The sequence below is a fragment of the Heterocephalus glaber genome, unplaced genomic scaffold (genome assembly GCF_053883595.1).
Source record: "Heterocephalus glaber isolate CG9 unplaced genomic scaffold, H.glaber_assembly_v1.0 deba00001613, whole genome shotgun sequence".
NCBI lineage: Eukaryota > Metazoa > Chordata > Mammalia > Rodentia > Bathyergidae > Heterocephalus > Heterocephalus glaber.
This window is the reverse complement of record NW_028258384.1, coordinates 5,603,373-5,622,464: the sequence shown is the minus strand read 5'-3', so window position 1 is coordinate 5,622,464 and position 19,092 is coordinate 5,603,373. Positions and strand designations below refer to the sequence as shown.

General features: G+C 34.4%; 1 protein-coding gene and 1 long non-coding RNA gene across 4 annotated transcripts in view; one reads left to right on the top strand and one right to left on the bottom strand.

Moving 5' to 3' along the window:
* Positions 1-213: 213 nt before the first annotated feature.
* The window catches only part of Cysltr1 (cysteinyl leukotriene receptor 1), a 41,219-nt gene continuing 22,340 nt past the window's right edge, over positions 214-19,092 (top strand). Inside the window, exons 1-2 of one of the 3 annotated variants that reach the window (XM_004867479.3) lie at positions 370-509; positions 17,013-17,075. The gene's annotated coding sequence lies outside the window, so the exon portion shown is untranslated. Of the gene's footprint in view, positions 510-17,012; positions 17,145-19,092 lie in introns of those variants that run through there. The other 2 variants (XM_004867478.3, XM_087196606.1) reach the window with 2 other exon arrangements.
* The window catches only part of LOC110346222 (uncharacterized), a 66,801-nt gene continuing 49,042 nt past the window's right edge, over positions 1,334-19,092 (bottom strand). The window contains exon 3 of the long non-coding RNA XR_002390125.2: positions 1,334-1,486. This is a non-coding gene — a long non-coding RNA (uncharacterized LOC110346222). The remainder of the gene's footprint in view (positions 1,487-19,092) is intronic.

Genomic DNA, 19,092 nt, shown 5'->3' with positions numbered 1-19,092 from the left:
ATAGTCCTCCCTGTTTCCCATCTGAGAGGAGCTGCATGACTTCCTGAGAATTCTATTGCTGAAACTAGAGGATAAAAGTTCATTTGTACACACAAACTGCAAGTCTCCAGTTTCAATTCTTTTTCCCTTTCTGTTCCTTCCCTTCCCCCCACTTTGTACTAGAGAAGCCAAACTCAGGCATGCTTTAAATAGTTTGAGAACTACTCTGAAAGAGGAAGAAGAATCTGTATACATTGGCTAGTCAATGTCCCTGCCCGGCTCTCTTGAAAATAGCAGCAACCCATCTTTGCAAAAATAAAAAAATTAAAATTAAAAAGCTTGCCTAAACAGCAAACACTCTGAATTGAGTGCACTTTTAGAACCTTGGGACGCATCAAGATTTACACTGCAGCTCACCAAGGAGTGTTAGCTTTTTGAGAGGCTGGTATATCGGATTTCCTGAAGATTTGGAGCTTACTTCTGAAAGCAAATGCAAAAGGACCCTAAACTGTGATCCTTGAAGGCACCAGGTAAGGAGATTTGGTATTTCAGTACTATTACCAAAGCGTTATACAGTATACAATAATATTCAGTTTAACCAATTCCCCAGAGTTTGAGGATAACTTATCTGCCTTTCCAGCTTTAAATTAAGCTGCTAATATGAATTCTGTCTGCTTTATTTCTTGGCCAGAGATTTAATTAGTCTATCAACAAGTATTGTTCACTCCTTCTGCTTGGGGCCCAATGTGGCAAAATACAGAGAGGACACTCCCCAAGACTCCAGCAACTTTGCAATTAGGGAAGAAATGTAGGGTATATTTTCAAATCCTATTTTAAGGACTCACTGGAGTTTCTCTAGTTAATGGCAAGTTTCTTTCAATATGGAAAGAAAATATATAATGACTGCTGAAGGTAAACTAAAAAGTGTAGAGTGACTTAGCATTTTCACAAGGTATCTTTCACACTCAGTATACAACTTGAACCTCTCAGCATTCCATGATTTAGACACGGTAAGTGTTTCTCTCTCTCTCTCTCTCTCTCTCTCTCTCTCTCTCTCTCTCTCTCTCTCTCTCTCTCTCTCCCTCTCTCTCTCTCTCTCTCTCCCTCTCTCTCTCTCTGGAAAAAAGAAAAAAGAGACTCAAAAAGGTTAAGAAATTTTCTTGAAACACATCACCCAACTAGAAATAGGCAAGCTGTGAAGCTCTGACTAGAGACTTCAAAAAGAAAGAAAGCTCTTTCAATTATAAGTGAGTTTAAGAAAATTGTATGGTTTGTTTAGTAATTTAGACAACTCTGATACAGACCAAGTTAACACAAAGCCAGTTTTATTTTTATCAAAATCTTTGGCCAGCAGCATTTTTTCTACTTGGCATCATTTGTTTGTAAGGGTAAACAAATCGGCTGGTGAGGTCCACTTCTTTGAATTCAACGCTTCTGTCTTCAAGTGTTCTGAAATTGTTTTGAAATCCAGAGAGATCCCACACCATGTACTTAGCAGGTTATTTTTCTAAAAGAAAATATAACTAACCTGAAATTGTTTGTATATTATTTTAAATAAAATAATATTTATATTTTAAAATTCATTATAAAATACAGTTAACTGCATATTTTAAATATATTAATAAATTTGTTTGTAGTAAATAAACAACCACAAATATATTTACATTCATTTTCTTTTTTTACATTCATTTTCTTAAAAACTGGTCCTCAATTTCCATTAATATCAGCCATACCAGCTAATCAGTTCCTGCAAATAAAATAAGTTAGCCAGGGACCCAGTTAGCCCAAACAGAATGATAGGTTAAGGAAAGTCTACAGATTGAATTGAGGCTGAATCTAATATGTCAGTGTCTTCCTAATCCAGAGTCATCAATTCTCACTTTGTATTATTTTCTCCCTCATAACCTAATTAAATTTTTGTTTTTGGTACCGGGGATCGAACTCAGATCCTTGAGCTTTCGAGGCAGGCGGCAGAACCACTGAGCTAAATCCCCGGCCCCTCCTAATTAAACTTTTAATGAATTCATGAGCTATTTATTTAAGATAAAAGCAAGATTCTTCTATGGTAAAGAAAATTATAAATTTGCATTTGCAGGATCATTGGTTGGTAATAAGGGATTTTAAAGGGAAGGTAGTAATTCTTAAAATATGTACATAATTTTGTGGATTTGATACTATGAATGGTAACTATCATAATTGCCTAATTAACCTAGTTCTGCATAGAATTCTATTTTGATCCATTTTGTTATTTCTCATGTTCCTATTGAAATATCTAAAATGTGTGGTAATCCTTGTAAACAAGTATTAATCAAGCTCAGTAGAATACATGGCACAAAGTAAGGTAAGACATAGTTCCTGACTTTGGGGAATGTAGTGTTGGTAGAACTAAAAGACCTAGAGAGCATAAAAAATATGAGACCATAAACCAGTGCCATTTTTTAATGGCAAAGAAGCTGAGTGAACAAAAACCAGCTAAATGGAGAAGGTTTCAAAGAAGAAACAAAATAGTATAGCTCTAAAAGAATATCTAGGATTTGTGACTGTTCTGAGCAAATGTGCCAAACACATAAGATGTGGCTAAAATAGGTTGTTTGGATTCAGTTCTTGTCACAGAAATTATGTCAGAAATAATCTGTGTCAAGAGTGAGCTTAACATCTGCAGGGTACACCAATGAGCCTGATTTGGCTAGAGTAAAGGCACTGGATTGTGAAGTAACAGAAAGTAAATTTGAATGAATGTCTAAGGGCAAATTTTATGCGACACTGAATTTCAGGCATTTTCTAATGGGAAACTATCAGCAAATTATTAATATCTAAAGACAATAGAAAAATATTTTGAATAGATGAGTCTTGCAGAATTTTATCAGCTTTACTACATTTGGTGCAAACTACAGCTGGAAAGACAAAGGGGAGAAGTTTAGGTTAGTGATAGTGGAAATAGAATGGAGAGGAACTCAAGAGACATTTAAAAAGAATAATAAATGGAAGTTCATGAGTGATTAGATACAGAGATTCTGGGAGATATGTCTGAAATTCCAAACCTGTGAAATCTGGGCAGTAGTATTACTACTCATCAGAAAATAGGTGACTTAAAGAAGAAGTAACAATTTTAGGACATAATGAGCACAGGTTTTGAACTGTTGAGTTTGAAGTGATGGCAAGAATTCATTGAGAAATAAGTAATGATTGACTTAAAAATAATGATAGCGAATGTGACTGATGGGTAAAAAATGTAGGCCAAAGTTAAATCTGGAGATTTTGATAGCCAAGGTCATAAAACAAATAAAAATTTGTATAGAGAAAAAAATAAAAGAAATGATCAAAGATTGAAATGAGTAGTGTCGATGCCTTCAGATGGATGAACATGTCTGAAGTTGTTTCTGCGTCCTCTATTCTGCTCCATTGATCCACATGTCTTTTTTTTGCTAGTACCATGTTAATTTTGTCATGATAGCTCTATAATATAACTTGAAATCCAGGATTATGATACCTCTGGCTTTGCTCTTGTTGCCCAGAATTGCTCTTGCTATTCTAAGTCTCTTCTGGCTCCATATGAATTTCAAAATTGTTTTCTCCAGTTCTGTGAGGAATGCTTTTGGTATTGATTAAGATTGCACTAAAAAAAAAAATATATATATATATATATATATATGGCCAGTTTTGGAAGTATGACCATCTTGACAATATTGGTTTTGCCTCTCCAGGAATAGGGGACATCTTTTCACTTCCTTGGTTAGATTAATTCCAATGTATTTAATTTTTCTTGATGCTACTGTGAAAGGTATTATTTCCCCAATTTCTTCCTCAGTGCCATCATTATTAATGTACAAAAACACTATTGATTTTTATGTGTTGATTTTGTATCCTGCTGCATTGCTGAATATTGTTATTAATTATAGAAGTCTTTTGATGGAATTTTTTGGCTCTTCTATGTAAAGAATTGTACCATCTGCAAATAGTAACAATTTGACTTCCTCCTTTCCTATATGTATCTCTTTATTTCTTTCTCATCCCTGATTGCTTCAGCCAATGTTTCAAGTACTATATAGAACAGGAGTGGTAATAGTGGATATCCTTGTCTTGTTCCCCATTTTACCTTTTTTTTTTCTTTTTGTGGTACCAGGGATCGAACCCAGGACCTTGCACTTGTGAGGCAGGTGTGGTGCCACTGAGCTAAATCCCTGGCTGTTCCGCATTCTAGAGGGAAAGCTTTCAGTTTTTCCCCATTTAATATGATGTTGGTAGCAGGTTTTTCATAAATGGCTTTTATCAGGTTGAGATAAGGTCCTTTTATATCTATTTTCTTCAGATATTTTATTATGAATAGATGTTGGATTTATTTTGGTGCAAGGTAATAAATATGGTCTAGATTCAATATTCTGAATGAGTGTAATCAATTTTCCCAGTACCATTTGTAATATTTTCTAACAAATTATTGAACATCAGTATTTCCTATATTCTTTGTATATCAAAGCAGCACTGTGCTGATAGGGGTATTTTCCAAGTCTGTTAAAATGAAAACAACTTGATAATTCAAACCACCATCCAAAGGGTTTTGTTTAAAGTTCATTCATTCTAGGAAGATAAAACACATAACAAGACTGGTTGAATGTGGAGGGAATATGACCAGCTACCTCCTACTACTTACTCTACACTTCTAGGCCAGATACCTCACTCTAAGTCAAAAATCTTGTCCTAGTCCTAAAACCTGTCAATAAGATCCTATCTACTGGCGGCCTCTAGCTCTGCAATACCCCTTCAAGCTTCAATTCTGAAAGGAATGAAATATCTAAAAGCAGTATTTCTGTGAACATACTACCCATATTTTTATTCACTATTTTTTCACTATTATTCACTATTATTAAGCCTATTGATTCATAGGATTAAAAGTTAAGGATAAAAACAATTTCTAACATCAAGTTCAGAATGTAATACAATATTTCACTACCCTCATAAAGCCACTTATACAACCATAAATTTGGTTGTGATATAATGTTCCTAGAATATATAGGTATATACACTGTATGTGTCTCTCTCTAAAATACAAAAATCCAGAGCTACTTCTATCCCTCACCCCAGTGTTATGTGAGCGTCAGGCCACATAGACATCTATGTGATAAAATTTGAGGGCTAGTGAGAAGCTTTCTCAGGTAGGACCGAATTCTTAAGAGACATATGCATACTAATCAACCCTACCAAAGAGATGGATTCATGAGTCAGAATGCTGATTTGCTACCCTACCCTGAGGAAACACAACTGCCAAGAAGTCTGATAAATTCATAGAAAATATAATTTTTTTCTATCAAAAAAGGCAATAAAGTCATTTAATCAATTAATAGGTACAGACATCTTAGGCCCATTAATTTATATTATAATCCTACTGCTAAGCACCTCCAAATGACAATTACTTTTGCCTCTAAAAATTCTTCCTAGTGAAACCATAATGTTAAGTTAAATAAATCAGTCCACACAACCTTAAATATTGCATAGTTTCTCTTATATGAGAAACTCAAAATACAAATGAAGAGCAATATAAAAGGTAGATTATAGAAAGTAGGGAGATAGATGTTTCTCAAATAAGAATAGAATCAAGAGATGGAGAGAGGTAGAAGGAGGAGAAGGAAGTGATAAAAACATGAAAAAATGAATTAAGCTATTATATACGTGTATCAACTCCCCACAAAAAATGTAAACATTATATACTGTAAATATGTACTAATAAAAATTTTTAAATTAAATTTTTCATCAGTTAGTAGAAAAGGCTACTGTTTAAATATGTTGCACTCAATTCTTTTATCATGTTTATCTATTCTTTCGAATTTTTACTCTATCCTACCATGATTTCTCACCATGAGCCCTTCTGAATTTGGGAGGGGAGTAGATACATATGGGAGAAAAGAGAAAGAAAAATCTTTAAAATTTTGGCAGAAGTTAATCAGGAAGAGGTCTTTGTTGAAATAGGGGAGAAAAGACAAAAACAAAAGGGTAAACATGGTCGATTGGTCATGTCAGTACATATTTGATTTCCCTTTTAATGAATAAAATGATGTTATCTTAGTGCTTGGAGAATCAATATATGCCAGTATTGATACTTAAATGTAACTGATGGAAAAGGAAAAAGAGGTCAGATTGATACATTTGGGTTTTGGGGTTGTTTTTTTTTAAATCAATCCTCTTTCCCTAAAAACAAAAGAAAAAATCAGTTTGAAATGATATTTTGAACTGTCTAAAGTATAAGACTCATTAAGATTTCTCATTTGTCATATTAATATCCTTTGTTTTTACATAGGGTTATTTTTGTGTTATCATGAATGCAGCAGGCTAAGTGGAACTGAGCTAATAATAACAACACTCAAACATCTCTGACATGTCTTATGAGCTTATTCTAAAATTCCAAGGAAGTCTCCAAACCTCGTAAGATACTAGAAGTTTCTTTTCATTCCAAATTGGTTAAACATTATGCTTAATGACAATTTTAATTCTTATTTAAGACAAAAGGCCTTTGATAAAAAGCTATCTTCTACAGAACCATTATCTTGCTCCCAAGATCCAGGCATCTATGTTCCAAGAAGGTAGGGGCAGGCCACAGATTCAGCTGTGAACAACGTCCTCAGAGACTCAAGGTATTCTCAATTGCTGATAATTAAGTACAGACTTATACAGGTATCCTTGGAAGAAGGTATGCCCCATAGGTAGTTCCTATAAAACATTCAAAAGTATATAGGTTTTCTGTAACATATTTCTACCACCATATACCTACACCTACACTCGTACACTCATTAAGATCTCTATTGCCTTTTTATGACTTTCATTTCAATTCTAGTCTTATACATCACTTTAATCTGAATACTGTGTGTGTGGCACAGTACTATGCAAAGGGACACACTGTGTCATTAGCTTGGAATGCCTTTTGGGCTTGACAGTGTCCTGTATTTGGATTCCAACTGTCTGACATCAAAGTTGGCCAAATTTGATGAATATGATGTTCTCCCTTTAAGGAGAATAAACTACTGAAGAAGAAACATTTGAGCACTTTGAACCATGCAATAAGTTTTTAATACCAGTACAAATGCTGCTAAGCATATTTCTGGAAATACCAAGTAGGAAAACTACTTATTGTAATGATAGGCCTGCACTAATGGTGGGAGAATCTGTCTGCCTCCAACACCAAGATCTTTTACTAACTACCATGAAAAGCCACTGAAATAAGTATTACAGGTTTGATTGTATATTGATTAAATCTCTATGAAGGGTGGGTATCTTTGCTTTACTCAATCAACAACAAATCACTCAATAAACATTTATTACATATTTTTCTAAGGGCAAAATGCTGTTATAAGCTAGGCTTTGGGATCAAAAACTTAAGAAAAAAATTACTGGATTTGTTCTTCTTATCCAAAGGGAGTTCACAATCCACCAGAGAAATAAGATTCCTACATGCCAATAAAATGTAATACAAGATAGTAGAATACTGACTGCAATATGGTTGCTACAGATAACAAACATAAGACAAATTCAAAGATAGAGATGAGTATGGGATAGGGTGGTCAAAGTCAGTATCAGAAAATGAGACATGAGCTGAGCCTAGTATGAGTTGGAAAGAAAATAATTCAAATGCTTATTTGTATATTGGTTTACAGTTTACAAAGTATTCATGCTTATTTATTATCCTACTCATTTGTATATCTATCCAACAAATATCAAGGAACACCTGCTGTATCAAAGAATTCACACAACATTTTTTCTAACCTCTCTGATATCAAAATTACAGGATTAACACCACAACAAACTTCTTTTCATTTGACAATAATAGGCTACAAGGAAAGGAAGAAAGAGGCAATTGGTGTCTAAGTCAAATAAAAATGAGGGCCTCCACTGAGCTGCTCCCTGATAAAATCTAAGTTTTCTACATCTTGCTACTACTCAGCAAAAGTGGAGGAAGTAACTGCCTTTGGAGACTGATCTCTGACTGAGTCCCAGCCTCTTCCACTTCCTCTTCTGCTTCAGCCCTACCCTTGTCACCCCAGCCCTGTTGGCGGTCCTCCAACACAACAGACCATCTGGTACATGCTAGTACTTACTAGAAATGTACAGGAAGTATTGGGGAAGCTTCAACTTGATGGAATCATTAATCTACAATCAGATACTGGTTTAATCTTTTAATTGCTTTTGTTAGTTCAACAAAAAAACACCCATCATCAGTTCCACCCAGGCTCTATGGTCAAATGCATCCTTGGGTCTTTGAGTTCTCATCAGTCTCTGACTATGTCACTTTTGAACTCTCCTCCAGCCTCACCAGACCACCGACACCTTCTTTATTTTAAACTCTGTACCTTTCCTTCCTGCCCAATGTGTGTATTACGTCTTTCACTTCAGTGATTTTTAAAATGTCCATCTATGCGTCATGGTCCTCTACACTCTTTTTGACTTCTCAGGTTTCTTTTTAATAGACTCTTCCCTCCTAGAGGTGTCCACATTTCACTTCTACTTTACACAATTATTTATTTATATTTCGGTACAATAAGTCTCATGTTTTCACACCAAAAACATGCTCATCTGTCCATCTCCTAGACCCTATTATTCAAAAGTACTTAAAACCACACAGTTACTCAAGTTTCCCAATTAGAAGAGAGAAAAATGAACAAAACACACTGTGACATTAGTGGGCTCACTGCCTAAATGACATACATATAAGCAAAAAAAGTAATAACACCACTGTAATAAGTAATAGAACCATGCACATGGCAGCATTCATAACGAATGACATTATCAACCTGCATCTTGAAGTATAAGTAGAAATTTCCAAGGTTTACTTCTTTGAAAAAAGGATTATTGTTCATGTATGTATTTTCAAGTAGCCAACACATGGTGAGATAAGGACTTTAAACTAAGTTGGTAAAAGAGAGATAGAACATGTGGCAAAATGAGAATCAACAGAACTTAATGATGGCTATAAGACAGGATGTCGGTTGTCAAAGATACCGGCTAGGTTCTGTGCTTAGGTGACTAGAAAACTATTAGTGACAATTAAAAAACATAGAAGTTAGCTGTGGAAGTTAACTTGGAAAGGACAGATGTTAGAATTAAGAAAAAAAGTCAAGTGATTCAAGTAGAGAAATGTAATATGCAGCTGAAAATGAGAGATCACAGTTCAGGTAAGTAGTATGTGGCTAAGACAGAGATTTGAGTCATCCATGTAAAAGTTAAATAAATGATATGTGGGCATTTAACAGATTTTGGTTGCACTGATGACCTCAACTGACTACCTGAAAAATAGGTCATTAATGAAGAGAGATCTAAGGGAAGAGTATAGATGGGGACAGGAGCATGATATCAGAACTGGTCTGGTGATCATAACACCTGGATTCTGATTCCACCTTCCTCACTAGTCATGTGTTCTTCAGCAAGTCATCACCACCCTACTTCCATCCCCAGGTTTCAGGTTTTTCACATGTAAAAGTACACTGGAACAAGATTGCAAAGACTGTTTCTGCCTCAACTAGTACCTATTCTTGAAATAACAAAGACCACATTGTAATGACATGGCTCAATAATAAAATTTTCTTTTTAAAAAATGACATAGAATCTTACCATCCATTCATTGTGTTCTTGCTGTATATGTGAAGTATTATAATAACCACTGTAGAGGGAAAATAGGGAAGTATAAAGGGAAGTAAAAATCACAGAAGGAGATGTCAAGATAGAATACCCGCTTTCAAAGAACTTGCAATTTAATTGAACCCACTGGACTCATTTTCAACTGATCTGCAGTAAATAACAATTTATCTGTTATACTTATGTACATCTTTGATTGGATGGGAAAGAAACAGGTCAAATTTCACTCTCATACAAAGTTATGTTTATCAAGTTTTTGCTTTAAGAATGTTCTGGAAAAAAATTCCCTATGAATTTTTCAAGAAACCAAAGGAAAAATAAGAAAGTAATATAATAAATGAGCTATAGATCTAATGAACCTTAATAAAACAATTTTTTATTTTTATTAGTACATGCTTGCAATACGTAATGATTACATTCATCATGGGGAGTTGGTACATATACATAATACATCTTAATTCTTTTTACTTACTCTTCCCCAGCCCTCTCTCTTGCCTCCCTCCATCTCTTGGTCCCCCACTCATTTACGAAAGGTTATCTCCCTGTTTCCTATTATCTGTCTTTTATTTTGCTCTTTAAATTATTTATACTTTGAGTTTCTCATATAAGAAAAACTATGTGATATTTAAGTTTGTATAAAATAATTTTAGAGGAGTTGGTCTGATTCAACACTTTTATTGAACACCAAGTATAATGATTCTTGCTAGGTTTTGCAGAAACTATACATATTTATTCGCTCTGATCCTTTTTGTTGTCTATAATTTAGCAGTGAGGATTAGGCAAATTACAATTTACTAGAAGTTAAGAAGAGAAAGAAAAAAGTAGAAACAGAAAATTACATTCTGTGACTGAACAATCCAACCTCTCTGAGTAAATTTTCGCTAAGGTTCTAACATCCTAAGAATACCCTGAATTTTCTTCTTCCTAATTCTTCCTTCTACATCTAACCCATCTACCAACTCTTTCTTCTACGTATCCTTGAACACCCTCTTTCCATTTTGAATGAATTCTGCCACTTTCTAACCTCTACAAGGAATTCTCCCACTACCTCTTTGCCTTAAGATACTTGGTTCTTGCCATTAAAGATAAGTTTTTTCTACCTCCTACGTACTATGAGACAGAGAGTCTGTTTGCTGTCTTCTGGCTTCCTGGTGCCACTTCTAAACCATTACTCTTTTGCAAAAGCCATAATAAAAAAAAGACATTTATCTATGTTAGTCTCAAATCATCCCTATTAATGTCACTATCTATTGATCTCTTAGTTATCCCCCTCCATTCATTGAATGTATTAGAATTTGACTCTCAGTCCTCCTTTCACAACAGACAATGTTGTCTCTTACTTTATTAAGAAAATCAAGTCTTGCAGGGATGAACAATCTCTATTATGCAGCTGCATTTTCTTTTTCCTTTATGTGCCAGTATTCTTTTCTCATTCTACATCCTCTAGTATCTCCCCATTACTAAACTCATACATATTTTCAAGTTCTCCACAATGGTATATTAGACCTTTCATGACCTAGTTCCTGCATTTTGTCCCAACCTAATTCCCAGTTTTAAATCTAATAATTCAATCACACACAGACATACACACCTAAATACACAAATATGAATACATGTACACCCACCATCTTATATTTCAGGCATATTAATTAAATGCTCCCTAAATATTCCAAGCTATTTCACACCTCCATGCCCCATTCATTCTACTTTCTCCCTAGAAAGGCTCCCTAGAGCCTAGAATGCTCCTCTCCATCTGCCATCCTCTTCTCTCTTTTATGAACTGTTTCCTAACATATAAACATAGTTTACTATTTCTATTCTTTGTGTCTTTATATACATCTATCACAGAAGCAGTAATGATATAGTACATTAATTTGTTAACATATCTGTGTTTCCCTCTAGCAGAAAGTCAATTTTTCATAGGTAGGGCCTGTGTCTTACTTTCCAAAGATCTAACAAAGAATTGACCCAGAAGTAGCTAATAACATCCCTTATAATATAATTAGTATATCACAGTAGTACAGAAGACAGTAAAGATTTCATGGAGGATATGATGTAAGAATTCATCTAAAGATGGTTAGAAGTACATGGCATAATCAATACAGACAAATGGCATTTAATAAATGGCAATATGGCTCGAGCAAAGAAGAAGAAACAAAATGAGGGCTGGGAGCTGGCCATAGTGTCATATTTATATCATGTACATATAGTGAACAATGGAAAATTATAAAGCTAGGATAGAATATTGTTGTAGTCTATAATAACTCTTTGAATTTAATTAGTAGGTCACCAAAGGCCTGTGAGAGGGAAATATTATGAGTAGAACTGTGCTTTAAGAATAATTCAGCATAAGTGATAAGAACAGATTAAATGAAGAGAAACAAGAAAATTAAAAAGATATTTGTAATTTCTAATATTCAGTAAACAGTACTCTCATAGCCAAAAAAGGAGAAAAGAAATAGATCAATCCTTGGCATTTGTGCAGTCCTCTGCAAACTGTGTTCAACTGCCATGATTTGCACCAGTATATAAATTTGTCTTATATATCAATGTTTAGTGAAAATATTTGTTGAATCTGAAACTCAGTGATGTGGTATAGTGAAAATAGCACTGGATTGTGACTCAGGCATACAGGCTCTACCACTAGTTTGGTGTGCTACATTCAGCAACCATTTTATCTTTCTGGATCATAAAGGGAGTAGAGTTGGATTAGATGTGCTCTAAGTGCTCTTAAACTCTACTCTTCTATAAAACTAAGTCATTCAGTCTCAAATAGAAATTTTTACAGTCAATTCTGGTAGCTGCTCTTTACTGGATAGTTCTGTTTGAGAATTATTTTCAGTATCCTATACCCACTTCCTTTTCATTGACTTGATCACTTTAAGGTTGGGAACACAGCTTTCATCTTTTTTCATATGATTTATTCTGTAATCATGTATGTTCTTAAATCTTCACAAAAGCCTGAACATCAGAATATTGATATGTTACTCTTTGTGCTGTCATTCCTTTTTCTAAAGAGTGCCCAGGGAGCACTGGTAGAATTTTTCTACCAGAATGCACCATAGAGAAGCAAATTTGATATTATGCTAATAGATTTACAGTAGCAGAGCAAATCTTGAGAAATAATTTTTTAAAACTCTAATGAAATCAAATGTATATTTTTTATCTATAGGCAATCATAAGTTTCTGAGGAGGGAGAAGTTGTGATTGTTGTACCCAGTGAGAGAGAACCAACCAGAGACCGATATTAAATCCACACAGGAGTTTATTACCGGCCGGGACCCAAGCCGGGCATCGGACTCGAGCCTCGACTGGGGGTTGATAAACATGTTTTATACACCTTTGAGGCCAACAGTTTCTAGGTCCCCCTATGGGATAGAACTAGTAAAGCAATCAAAAGGTACAGAAGCAGAAGGTCCTGCTGTTAGAACATTTGTAAAGCAATAGTTGATTAATTGTTATTTCTAAAGAGACTTTCTAAGGGGAGGAGGTTTTTAAGCTTCCTCCTTCTGAGTTCATTTAAAGGGCAGGCAGGTGGGTCGTTCAGCAGCAATATGGAGTCTGTCTTGTTAACTAGGGTCCTTCAGTGATCAATATGCTGTTAAGCTTGAGTACCTCTCTCTTCCTGATTTATGAATAAATTGAAACTTGCTTTCCACCTTCATACCCAGTGCTCTCCATTTTTTAGCTCTACTTGCAACTAAACAGCACATTTCTTGACTGCTATTTAACAAGATATGGAAATTTACTTGGTACTCACCTTAGTTACATATTCTATATCACTTAATTTTTTAGTCATTTAAAATTCCAACCTCTAATCACCAGTTGGTATCATCTACATAATTCTTTTTCTATGCCTTTTGTCAAAAATAGTAATAACACAGTAGAAGGCCAAGGCCAACACTGTGGCTGTATCTCTCCCAAACCAACAATAATCAGATATCATCTTCAAGCTTGATTCCTGCCACCAATTCAATGCCAGTCAGAAACACCTATTAAGAGTATGATCTCAAGGGCCAGGGATTTAGCTCAGTGGTTCTGCTACCTGCCTCGCACGCACAAGGTCCCGAGTTCAACCCCTGGTACCAAAAAAAAACAGTATGATCTCAAGTCCTAGATTAAGCTGAGAATATAAGGATGGGTGAGACTATCTCTCTCTCTCTCTCCTAAAGAGCTTCAGTTAAAAAGAGCTAAGCCAAATGCATACAGACCAAGTATTTTTCAATGAATGTATATATATAATAGGAAAAAGTAATGCTATATAATTATGTCATATTTTCTTATTTTGTTATAAAGTGCAAAATTTTAAGTTTTACTTTTTTTCAGACAGGGTCTTGCTATGTAGTTCAGGCTGGAAATGGACTCACTATGTAGCCTATGCTGGCCTTCAACTCACGGTGATCCTCCTGCCTCAGCCTCTTGAGTGCTGGGATTACAGGTGTGCACTGCCATGCCCAACAAATTTTAAGTTTTAAATCAAGCTGGTGGACTCTTTATGAATACAGCTTAATTACTTCTTAATACTTACTATCTAATATAAACCAATCAAGATTATCTATAAATATCTTTCTAGATATAAAATTAAATTTAGAAGATCAATCTCTAGCCCTATCTTTTAAATTTTTCAATTTATTCTCAATAATTTTAGCTAAATTAATTAAAATAATTATTTGGGGAACTTTAGATAAGGTTCAACAGACATTTCATTTTTTTCTATTTATGTTAAGACCATAAGCTTTTAATCATGTAGTATAAATCAGTTTAATAGAGTCCAGTTTACTTCAATCATAACTTTTCTTTTCTTTTTTTTTTTTTTTTGAGACAGAGTCTTGCTATGCAGTTCAGGCTGGCCTCAAACTCACTATGCAGCCGAGGCTGGCCATAAGCTCATGGTGATCCTCCTGCCTCAGCCTCCAGAGTGCTGGGATTACAGGCATGCACCACCAAGTCCGGCTCAATTCCTAATTTTTCCCAGGCCATTTACTTGTGTAGTCCTAAAGGTACTTCCAATTCACTCTATTCACTAAGACCCTGGCTATATATACCTGAGATGAATGCACCTGCATTACTGTTTTCTGCAGTACTCAGGGGAAGAAGATACAGTTTGCTCTTTCACATACAAGAGTTCCCAATATCCAGCAACTGGACAGTCATCTGTTTCCCTCTTTGGTACTTCCTTAATGTCACTATGTAATTTTCAAGAGCTTCTTTCAACACTGAAGAAACTTGCCTTTACATGAGGGACTCTGGCTGGATTTCCAGGTTTTGCCATGATTTGACCTCCTTTATTATCTTCACATTACAAATGAGAAAACTGAGAATCAGAGATCTTAAGTAACTTGCCCAATGACACACACCTAAGTATAGTCTTTACTATGATTCAAACTCAGGCCTACCCTGGGTCAAAGTCTATTAGGTTTTTGCCACTCTATGTTATTCTTGCCTGAGTAGAAAACTAAGCTGTTCTTTCTTGAAGAAGGAATAATTTGGGATAACTAAAATGAAGTCTTCATTTGTTCCACAGGGAACTTAATATAAATAAGATCTATGGAATAAAACTAAAAACCTAAATGTGTATTAACAGATGAATGGATAAAGAAAAGTTGGTATAAGCATAAAAGGGAATACCATTCAGCCTTTAAAAAGAAGGAAATTCTGTAATAATATGCAATGGCATGGATGAATACAGAGAACATTATGCTAAACAAAATAAGCCAGTCACAAAAAGACAAATACTGCACTATTCCACTTGAGTGGACTATTTAAAATATTCAAATTCAAAGAATCAAAGAGTAAAATGTAGTTGTTAGAAGCTAGAAGAGAGAGGAATAAGGTGCTACTGTATTAATCAACAGGCACAAAAGTTAAGTAAAATGAATAAATTTTAGACCGTTTTTGAGCAATGAAACATTTATTTTTATACCATTTATCTGATATAAAAATAAAACTGTTTTATCTTCTTGTAACTGATATATTGGGAGGTAGTCAAATATACCTCATGTTTCTAACAACTTAACCGGGGTAATGTCAGAGGCAACTTTGATCAGCAAGGAAAGGGGTGGGAGTTTGTTGACTTTAGACATTTAGATTCTAAAATGATCTCAATAAATGACCTTAATTCTGGAATTAGGTCCTCAGAAGAATGTGAGAAATTTTGCAAAATACATAAATAAGAGCAGCTGTCTTAAAGTAAATTTGATAGCTTTACATTACTGATTGCACTTTGTTAGAACAAAACAAATTATAAACATTTTATGAGTGAGTCCCGTTACAGCAACTAGATCATTAAATGAATTGGCTGTTAAGTGGAGAATTGTATATAGTATGTATATTACAATATTCAGAACAAAGAAATGCTCAGAGGAAATTCCAGCTTGGTGGCTTTATTTTTATTTGCATAACTCTTACATGCAGTACTGTAATGCATAACAGAACATAAAACTACAGTACTGTACAGTACAGTCAGCAAAAATTACAGTACTGTACTATAGGAGGCCATCATAAGGCTGCACTGCTGCTCACATTCCTAGTTCCTGTGTGGTAAGTCTGAATCTGGGTCATAAGTCTGAGCTGAGCATTGTAAGTCCAAACAGCATGCCTTGGTCATAAGCCCAGAGAGTCATTAAACAGGTAAGTCATTAAATGAAGAATATCTGTATTAAGGGCCTAAAACCAAAAAATGTCCACATAATGGGAGAGATACAATATATTTTCCTAGGAACTGAAGCCTATTAGAAACCATGGAGATTAGATTTCAGGCATCCACTAAAACCTGTGAGGGTAGATGATTTGTCCTGGAATCTTGAAGGCATATGATCAAATAGGATAAGCACCTCATACAAGAAATAATACAAATGAACTAATAAAAATGGTATCAGAAGTTTCTCTTTTAAAAGACATAAACAATGATGATCATATTGTGAGAACCAGAGATGTATAACTTTGAACGGTTTAAGACAAGCGGAGCAACTTTAAATCATAAAAATTAGTACTTAGTTTAGAAAACTCTACCAAACCTAGAATCTTGTCCTTCCTTTAGAGGAACTGACCAGGCCTGTATCTCAAGCAAATCTGATATATTCAAAGAGAAATGAAGTTTTCCCTCAAGTTTATCTGAAAGAAGCTCAGGGAACACTAGTAGTCTCCACATCCAGATTGCAGACAACTTACTGTATTGTCTCCATTGCTCTTTGTTGAAACTACAGATGGCTTATTCTACCTGCTCTCAAGAAAACAACTACCCTAATCTTTATAGATTTAGAGAATGGTAAACCAGAAAGACTTTGGTGAGCACATAGTCTAACCCCATTGTATTACAAATTAATGAAGCAGTAACAGAGAGGAAGTGATTTGCCCAAGATTACTCAATTAATCATCCACCAGAGCCTGAGGTATGATCTAAATCTTTTGTCTTTCAGTCCTACATATTTTCCACTATGCCCATTGTTTTTCTCCATGAAAGAATTCCTTCTTGGAGCCAGGTATGTTGGTGCATGTCTGTAATCCCAGAACTTGGGAGGATGAGACAGGAGGATCAGCATAAATTCAAGGTGAGGTTGGGCTGCATAGTGAGTTCAAGACCAGCCTAAGCTACATAGCAAGAGCTTATCTCAAGAAAAAAAAAAAAGAATTCCCTCTAATATTGATAAAACATCAGTGATATAGGAAATGAGTTAACTCAAACCGACCTATATGTAAAAGACACTACACTATGTACAGCAAGAAATAGAAAAAGAATAAGGCCTGTGTATCATCCTTTTATACTAGTGAGACTGGAGTGGAAATAATGGGGATGTTTAATGACTTACTGGTTGAATTACTTAAATACAAGATGACAAAAAAATTGCCTTTTTTTCATTAATTTTTATAAGATAATATAACAGAAAATATAGAAATGACAATTTTATCAAATTTATTCAATAATTTTTCTGCATATGGTGCATCTTAAAACATTCAATACACAATGCAATGTTACAATCTGGACAACAGTATCTACTCTCTTTTCAATTTCTTTTTGCATTATTGTCTTTCTTGAACAACATACTTTACGCTGTTGTGTTGGCCTTTCCTTTTTTCTGTGGGTGGTATAATTTCAATAAAATGTCTACCCACTAAACATAATCATGAAGATGCTAATGATGGACATCCTATTTGGCATTTTGCTATCCTGTATTTTTTAATTATTTGGTCTGTTAGACCTAATCTAAATTGCAAATGACTTTTTAAAATTAATTTTATTGGTACATTTTAGATATATAATATAATGACATTCATCATTGGAAATTTGCAACTTTACATAATCTCTCTTTGTTCTTATTTTTCCCCCTTCCCCTGCCCTCCCTTTAACCCCTTCATCCCTCCCAATTTACAAAGACTTTGTTTCCATTTTTTTCATTTTCTCATATTAATTCCATTCCCTTCTTTCCTTTCCCCTACCCCTCCCACTTCCTTTTCCCCTTTGTGTAAATGACTTTTTGAACCTCTATGTTTTGAATAAATAACAAATGAGTTTCATATTGTTACTAATATTTGTTCCTCATTTGTTGATTACAGGACAGCTTGTTAGATGTTGTTCAACTCTGTCAACATCAACCATAGGATTATTATAATCATAGACCACTTTTGGAATTTTTTTAGTTTTGTTTCTTCTTTCAAATCCTATCATTTCTGTATTATGAATAGTTGACAATAAGAAGATATCTTTTTTGACTTTCCATTTCATAACACAGACCTTTCCTCTCTAATATACTAATATTTCTACCATTTTCAGTTTTTTCTTTTGCAGATCTTTTTGCACTTCCTTCCTGTTCAATCTCTGTCCCAAACATGTCTGTTTTGTATTGCAAAAGAATATCACTGAGTTCTGGAGAAGTATAAAAATTATACCTAATGTACTTATGATAAGAGTTTTATAGATTGTAGCACAAAATTATTGGCTATTCTTCACAAATAAAAATAAACACAAATTAATAAAAAAATAACCAGACCTTATTATTAGATTTTACCAAAAACAAACATCAAAGGTGAATACAATGTTCTAAATAAAAAGTATCCAAAATAGTCAATATAAAACAAATAAATAGATGTATGAGTTTATCTAATGCAAACAAGACCCAACTGGTTAAAATGATACCTATCAGAGCAGCACTTGGGATAGTCAGTAGATAAACAAATGTGCTTTCCAAGTGATGCTCAAGGTAAACTGTTAATTGATTAAACTGAGTGATCACAGAGACAAGTATGAGAAAGCAATAAATGAAAATTGTCAAGGAAAATGGAAAGAAAATGCTGCAGCACATCAAAGGAGCCAAATATGAAATTGGATTGAGAAGATCAACAATGACTTTTTGTTTGACTAGAAACATAAAAGAGGCACTATTACCATTTCATTTAGTAGAAGGTATATACCAGTCTGGGGACTTCTTGGGATGGATTACCAGTTCTGCCTGGACCACACTTAGAAGAATAATATGTTGTTGATTCTTGTTCATATGTAAT